The sequence below is a fragment of the Galeopterus variegatus genome, unplaced genomic scaffold, assembly GCF_000696425.1.
Source record: "Galeopterus variegatus unplaced genomic scaffold, G_variegatus-3.0.2 Scaffold1078, whole genome shotgun sequence".
In the NCBI taxonomy this organism is placed as follows: domain Eukaryota; kingdom Metazoa; phylum Chordata; class Mammalia; order Dermoptera; family Cynocephalidae; genus Galeopterus; species Galeopterus variegatus.
In genome coordinates, this window is record NW_007727189.1 from 219,390 (window position 1) to 228,165 (window position 8,776).

At 46.3% G+C, this 8,776-nt stretch overlaps 1 pseudogene; it reads left to right on the top strand.

The window, feature by feature from the left end:
- The first annotated feature begins 932 nt into the window (after positions 1-932).
- LOC103592046 lies at positions 933-1,856 on the top strand (annotated as a pseudogene).
- The last annotated feature ends 6,920 nt before the right edge of the window (positions 1,857-8,776 follow it).

The following is an 8,776-nucleotide window of genomic DNA, read 5'->3' on the forward strand; positions in this document are numbered from 1 at the left end:
ACATTCACTCACATACTTATGGACATACACAGTCACTCGTGTATCATGCAATTTCAGTTGCACACTTGCATTCATGCACACACTTAGCACATACACACTCACACTCATTCATAAATACTCCTAAGATACACACTCACTTCCATAAAATCAACTTACACAGTCATGGTGTATGTATCTTGATGATATATTTATATACTGACACAGAAGAATAGTTGTATCTCTATATCTCTGGGTGCCAAAAAGGGGGGCCCTTTACATCATTTGTAATCCTTCCAAATCTATACAATAATCCACCAAGACAATATTTATAATATGCAGCCTTAAAAATTGCCGCAAGTATTACCACTTTACATTGGGATGCATGGCGAGGAATTTGGAGTGTTCAGAGGAGTGACAGTGCCTGGGTTGTATGATAGAAAGGGGTAAGAAAGAGGGGAAAGGGAGGCATATAAATAAGATGGTGGTGCAGAGAGTCTGGGGGCGTGGGGGAATACAAAGTGTAGAGAAAAGAGAAGGTAGAGGGATAAAAGCTACATGGATGTTGAATCTTGCAGAGGGGTTAAAGTGCATTGCTGGATTGAGGGTATAAGGGGTCAAAGTGTGCAGGGGGGAGGTTAAGGGTATGGGACATTTGGGGTTCTGAGGATGCAGGAGTGCAGGGTTTCATTGAATGGGAAAATGGAGATGGGGAATTATTGGGCAAAAGTGGTAAAGGTCAGTGGTCGGTAAAAGTCACAGAAGACTTAATGTCTACGAGGAGGTTTAGAAACAAGGTGGGGTAGGGGGAAGGGAAATATGTGTACGGAAGGCAGATCTTGGAAGTAGATAGTGGTCCAAGGCAGACTAAGAGTGTGGCAGGTTCTCACCATGTATCCTTGTGAAAATGACATCGTCTTTAAACCCTGCCTGGCAATCCCCGACACACCGCCGTGATGCCCAGGGAAGACAGGATGACCTGGACGTCTTCCTTAAGATCATCCAACTTTTGGATGATTATCCAAAATGTTTCATCGTGGGAGCAGACAATGTGGGCTCCAAGCAGATGCAGCAGATCCACATGTCTCTCTGAGGAAAGGCTGTGGTGCTGATGGGCAAAAACACCATGATGCTCAAGGGCATCAGAGGGCATCTGGAAAACAACCCAGCTCTGAAGAAGCTGTTGCCTCATATCTGGAGCAATGTGGGCTTTGTGTTCACCAAGGAGGACCTCACTGAAATCAGGGACATGGTGCTGGCCAATGGGGTGCCATTGCCCCATTTGAAGTCACTGTGCCAGACCAGAACACTAGTCTGGGGCCCGAGAAGACCTCCTTCTTCTAGGCTTTAGGCATCTCTATTAAAATCTGCAGGGGCACCATTGAAATCCTGAGTGATGTGCAGCCGATCAACAGTGGAGACAAAGTGGGAGCCAGTGAGACCACACTGCTGAATATGACGGACATCTCCCCCTTCTCCTTTGGGCTGATCGTCCAGCAGGTGTTCAACAATGGCAGCATCTACAACCCTGAAGTGCTTGACATCACAGAGGATACTCTGCATTCCCACTTCCTGGAGGGTGTCCACAGTGATGCCAGTGTTTGCCTGCAGATTGGTTACCTGGCTGTTGCATCATTACCCATTCTTCATCAATGGGCACAAGCAGGTCCTGGCTTTGTTTGTACAGACTGATTACACCTTTCCACTTGCTGAAAAAGTTCAGGGCCTTCTTGGCTGACCTATCTGCTTTTGTGGCTGCTGTCCCCGTGGGCCCCACCACCACTGCTGCTCCTGCTGCTGCCTCAGCCCCTGACAAGGTTGAAGCCAAGGAAAAGCCAAAGGCGTAGGACAAGGATATGGGATTTGGTCTCTTTGACTAATCCTCAAAAAGCAACCAAATCTGGGCCGGCCCGTGGCTCACTTGGGAGAGTGCGGTGCTGATAACACCAAGGCCCCGGCTTCGGATCCCATATAGGGATGGCCGGTTAGCTCACTCAGTGAGCGTGGTGCTGACAACACCAAGCCAAGGGTTAAGATCCCCTTACCGGCCATCTTTTTAAAAAAAAAAAAAAAAAAAAAAAAGCAACCAACTCAGCCAGCTTTATTTGCGAAACAAGGAAATAAAGGCTTACTTCTTTTAAAATAAAATTTTTAAAAAATGTGGGAGGAGGAGATGGAGCCTGGGGGAAATAAGCAGTATGGGCAAGGAGGCAAAATGGGCACAGGACAGTGAAGGAGCTGGGGAGGACAATCGGCTGGAGTGAGCCCAAGAACCCAGGAGAAACTGTTAGGGATTATAGGACTGGGCATACTGGGTACTGGGTGTGGATTGTGTTCATGGAGTAGTTGAGGCTGCTTGACAGTTGAGGATGGGGCATTTGATGGTGTGAGTCACAGAAGACTCAGGGAAAGGCTGAGTTATTAGAATTGGGAGTGGATACAGGACAAAACGGAAGTTGTTTGCAGGTGTGACAAAGCTGAACAGGGTATCCCTGAAGTCCCTAGAGCAGTGGTCCCAAAGTAATGGACATCAAAAAGGTCACAGGACACAGGTGGAAGGCACAATGTAGAAAACAGATCCCTGATGATTGCTGGACAGTGTCCTTACTGCTCACCATGGCTCCTACAAACAGCTTGCAAGCTGCTCCAGGAACGTGTTCATGGCTGCCTGCCATGGAGCTGGGGGCTGCATAGCTGCTACAGTGTTCAGAGCTGAAATTGACCTAAATTAACAGCAATTTACCCTCCAAGATTTTCCTTGGAACTTTCAATCCTTGGGAAAGACTCCAAAGTTCCAAAATAGTTACACAGGATAGGTAATGCCAGTGCAATTGTTGTGTAGGTAAGGATATCAATTCCTGTTTCCTATTCCACCACCTTGACTGGCCGGTTGCTCAGCTGGTTAGAGCATGGTGTTATAACACCAAGGTCAAGGGTTTGGATCCCCATACTGGCCAGCCACCAAAAAAATAAATAAAGTTCAACCTATTCTACAACCTTCCTAGAATCTGCCCCCCCCCCCAATGATTTTTGACACCAAGACTAACCTTGACTGTGTGATGCAGTCAGGTTGTAAAGAAACACTGAAAGAGGCAAGAAAAAATAGAATGACCAGAGGACTTAGTATAAAAGTCAACTCCGAAGATGAGGTGATGTTAACTTGGAGGAGGCAAGGACAGATACAAAAAGTAAAAAGAAAGCCAAATACAACATTATCAGAAAAAATTAAATTTATTAGCTTAATGGGGTAAAAAAAAGATTTAAATCACCACCACATGTAAAACAAAATGATTCTGAGTGGATTGCTGATTTTAAATTTTAAAGATATAAAATAATGTTTTTAGAAGAAAGCAAAGAAGAACATCTCTGAGATCATAGAATAGGAAAAGAGTTCTTAAACGCAACAAAACATGTTAACTAAAGGGGGACATGTCAATACATGATTTAATACATGATATTGTATTAAAATAAAGAGCTTCTCAGTGTGAAATGCATACAAAAACTTTGGAAAACTGACTGAAAGTATTTTCTAAAGCTGAGTAGATGTAAACCTGTGTAAACCTGTAAACCTGTGACCCAACAATTCCACTGCTTACAAACATACCCAACAGAAATTCATATATATCTCACCAAAACTTCCATCCCGGGACTATTCATGATAGTCCCAAACTAAAAACCACTCACATATGTATCAGGAGAGGAATGATTAAATTAATTGCTGGATATTCATCCAGTGGATATAACTGAAAGCACTGATTGAAAAGGAGGCTCTTTTTATTAAGTGCTATTTTCCAGTGTGGAGATTAATTTGCTTCATTTCTGAAATATGTGCCACCTCCCACAGTCTTTCAAGTAAAACCAACCCCACTGGGTATCTGATGTGTCTGTGTGATCCATTTCTGTAACTGTTGCTTTGGATAAACATTCTTCTGCTTTGTGAATGTAGAGCTAGGCAACCACGCTAGTTGTCATGGCTCTTTTCCTACCAGTAATCCTGCACTGACTAAGCCAATTGTCAAGCTAGGGCTGGGTCTGGAGCTCCCACACCCCTCAAGCCCATTCACAGACTAGGTCACAAACCCTTCACATGCCAGGCTGGGTCACCAGACCCCTTCACACAGGTCTATGAGCTAGGCAAATGGCCACATGGTCCTTGGAAGCTGCCGATCTGGAACAAACATGGCCCTGCAGGGCAGGCACCCGAGGCAGTAAACATTAGCCAAAGCTTTGCCCTGTGGGTGCACTCACTCCACCCCCACACACACAATGCTTACTGAACTGCCCTGAACCAGCTCCGAGGTGAGGGGAGCCTGACCGGATTGCTCCATCTTCCTACCAATCCACCCCTTCAGTGTCCCTCACCGTGCAATCTATGCATTCAGAATCTTCTGCAATGTTCCCTTAGCAAGGATAAATGACCCTTACATTTACATAACCTATTGTCCATTCAATATGCCTTAAGGCTTGTAGCTCTGTCCTTTTAACTGTCAACTGCATATGTCCAGTTAGTAGTCACCATTGGTGTGATCCTCCATGCAAATCCTGCAGTCATACCGATGGGAAGTTCAATGTATATTCAGCAGGCCGACACGTTGATCACATGACTCTGGTACAGTGCCTGCAGCCAGAACACTACAGGTGAAAAGACAGAAGAGTTATTGGTACCAATAGGGGAAGTTCTCACCCCTCTGGTAAGAAACATGTCAGTTTGCCATCCTGAGAAAGGATGTTTGCAGGAGTAAGTATCTTACCTGGCTTATGATAACATACTTTATCTGCTAACACTGTTGGATCTGTAGGTTCTACATGTAACAGTATAGGGGAACTCATAATTGGCCATAGTGATAATACAAATGTGCCCTTTGGAATAGAGCACTTATCTGTTCCAGGCCATGTCACCTTTACTCAAGGAGACCAGATACTTGTCAACCAAGGTGAAATTTGCATGCCTTCCTCTAATCCTTTTCCCCAAGGCCCTATTAAACCTACCCAGTGTATATGGGGGACTTTATTCTCCAAGGCCATTCCCATTGTACTGTCTGTCCCTGTTGCAAACAGGTTGCGGCTGGTAAGAGAATATTTCCATTCTTACCATATGCTGGCTTCAAAAGCTTATCTTTAGTAGTGATTTGCAGTTGTATAGGTGCTGCAGCCCTATGCAACAGAGCTTCCACTGGAGAGGGTCCACCCTTGTGGGGTCTCTCATTTAGAATCCTGACTGTCAGCCATAACCACCATACCCACCCCTTCAGGGAAGGGGGTTGGGTAGATAGCCTTAGTCCGTTTTTTATTTATTTATTTATTTATTTATTTTTGTCTTTTCCCATTATTTATTTATTTATTTATTTATTTATTTTTGTCTTTTTCCATGTCCGGCAACGGATCGCAACCCTCAGTGTCGCCCCCGTACCGGACCGGGACCGGCAACGGGATCGCAACCCTCGGTGTTGCCCCCGCGCCTCGCTCAGCCAGTGAGCGGGAACCGGTCTGTATGTGGGATCCGAACCCTCGGCAGGAGCGCCGCCGGGCCGGCCCCCTTAGTCTGTTTTTTAAAAGGCCATTGTACCGTCAGTCATTCCTGTCGCCTGGGGATGATATGGCACATGTAACTTCCACTGAATGGACAACTGGGAGGCCCACCACAGAACCCCATGTCCAGTAAAGTGGGTTCCATTATCATTTTCTATGACTATAGGCCGGCCATACATGGCTGTAAGGCTATTCAATGCCTTCACAGTGTTTACCTGGTCTGTGCCTTACAAGGCCACACAAACCGAAGACCAATAGCTGTATCAACAGCTGTGAGGATGTGCCTAAAATTCTCTGACCTTGGCAGTGGTCTAACAAAGTCCATGTGCCATCAAGTCAGGGGTACCCTTCCTTGAGTTATTTGCCCATCTGTAGGGGGCATCTGCCGGGGTTGTGGGCTCTCTTGAGCACACACTGGACGAGCACAACAAGCATTCACTACATCTTCCCACTTTATTGGCAAGGCCCATCTTTGAGCCGTCATCCACGTGGTTTTACTGCCAGCATGCTGCATTCATCAATGTAACCACTGGGCTACATCAGTCGCTGGGGCTCTCTCCAGCCATCTTACCTTAGCCAAGGCATTGGCTTCACCATTTCCTGGACTGGCTAAGGGAAAGTGTCCTGTGACATGGAAAAGAGTTACTTCTTTCTAATGTCCCAACTCCCATAATTCTTGCCACATGGCTTGTCCCCACAGGGGTCAGTGGCCTACCATCCACCATTGATACTTCCAAGTAGAGATCCAAAGGGTTAAACCTTTGTACACAGCCCAGCTGTCAGTACAGATGGTTAATGGCCCAGGCTCATTTTTTATCACCATCCATACCACTCTCAATTCAGCCCATTGACTGCTTTGCCCTGTACTGTAAGACTGGCCTAAAAGCACAATTCTTACTTGATGGGAAGGCTCATCTCGCAAAGACCAGGAGGCACAGAGATTGATGCACAAGCAAGAGGTTTTTATTTCCGGCATGCTGGAGGTCGCCCCGTTTTCAGAACAGGAGTGGCCCCGAGCTCTTAACTCAAGCATCTTTTATACAGTTTGGTAGGCAGGCTTTGGTAACAGCTGGGTTGTATGCCATCTATTGGCCACTTTAAGCAATTTTTAAAACCATTAGGCTTTTAGCTTTTGGCAGGCAAAGGAAAGACTGAGGTATTGACCAATGGTCCATCCCCCCCCCCCGTCTTTCCTCCCTTGGGGTCCAAAGATAAGGTGTCATGCTGTTCCTGCAATCAGGTGAGCATACTCCCTTCCTGGGACAGGGTGAACTTTGGGCTCTTTGGAAAGTCCCTTCCCCCTGGCAGTGGAAAGTCCTAATCTTCTGGCGATGGAAGGTCTTAAGCACCTGGTAATGGAAGGTCCTAAGTATCTGGTATTGTTTACCAAAAAGGTTGGGGGTTATCTCTACTTCCACAGTACCATTCGTTTTCATACGACATGGTATCTGTTAAGGACTGGACAGCAACTGCTGTCCATGATGCTGAAGGTCCCATGCTAGAGCCATCTGTATATCAAGCTTGCTCTGTGATATGTCCCTGTCCCTCATGGAAAGGTGTAGCCTTCACCTCCATGGGTAACGGTTGTGTCAAAATTTCCTCCACAACCTCTACTAGGCCTAGCACAGTTTGCAACTCTTTGGACAGAGGACTTGTTGACACAGTGCTCCTTTGTTCTATGTATGCACCCCATTTAGACAGAATGGGAGTCTGAGCTACACCCATTTTAGGGTTGGTTGCCCATGTGTGCAGCCACCTTAGTATGGGGTATGTTATTCTTACCAGGACTTTGGCAGTTCCTGTGATAGCTTCAGTGGCTATCAAGGGAGAATACACAGCGGCGAAATGCTTTTCTATTAGGGTGTAACACACTTCAGTGCCCTTCCAGAGCTGAGACCAGAATCCTACAGGTGTGTGGAATCGGTCTTGTCTCTGCCACAAACCCCATCCTAACCCCTCCTGGGTTATATGTACATCTAACTCAAATGGCTTAGTGGGGTTAGCCACTTGTAAAGGTTGTACTTGCTGGATCAGTCCAATCCCAGGGGGCTCCTTTCTTTGTCAATGTATATTGTGGGAATGCCATTTGGGCCATATGGGGTACAAAAACTCTCCAGTACACCAAAAGTCCCAAATATGTCTGTAGCTGAACTACAGTTGTGGGTCAAGGGTATGCCTGTATCTTATCTACAATAGCTTCTGAGATGACTCTTGTCTTACCCAACAAGACCTCTCCTAAGAATTTGACTGACAGCCCATATTTTAGTCCATTTTGTGTTGCTAAAACAGAATACCTGAAAGTGGGTAATTTATAAAGAACAGAGGTTTATTTGGCTTACAATTCTGGGACAGCTGCATCTGGCATGGGCCTCAGGCTACTTCTACTCATGGTGGAAAAGTGGCAGGCAGCCGATGGGTACAAGCAGATCACATGGCGAGAGGAAGCAAGAGAGAGAGAGAAGGTGCCAGGGTCTTTTTAAGCAACGAGCTCTCGTGGGAACTAATAGAGTGAGAACTCACTCATTAATCTCCCCTTCCCCAGGGAGAGCATTAAGCCATTCATGAGGGATCCGCTCCCATGACTCAATCAGTTTCCAACACTGCCACATTGGGGATCAAATTTCCACATGAGTGTTGGAGGGGACAACACATCCAAACTCCATCATTCCATCCCTGGCCCCCAAAACTCATGTCACTCTCACATACAAAATACAATCATTCTACCCCAACAGTCCCAAAAGTCTTAGCTTGGTCCAGCACCAACTTAAAAGTCCAAAGTCCAAAGTTTCTTCTGAGACCAAAAGCAAAAGTCCTTCTAGCTGTGAACCTGAAAAACAAAACCAAATTTATCTACTGCCAAGATACAATGGTGGAACAGACATTGGGTACACATTCCCATCCCAAAAGGGAGGAATAGGAAAAAAGAAAGAAAATACAGGCCCCAAACTAGTCCAAAACGCAGCAAGGCAGACATTATGTCTTAAAGCTCCAAAATAATGTTCTTTGACTCCAAGTCCTGCATCCTGGGCACGATGGTTCATCTGGGACCCCAAAGCATCAGGCAGCCTCACTCCCACAGCTCTGCCAGGTGCAGCACAGTGAGCCACGCTGGTGCCTGTGGCTCTTCCAGGCTTGTGTTGCATGTTACCAGTGGCCCTGGAGTTCTGGTGTTCTGGTGGCAGCCCTGCTGCCTTGGCTCTACTAGACATTTCCCTGGTGGGGGCTTTCTGTGGGGGCTCCATCCCCCCTTTCCTGCTCTAGTAGATGGCCT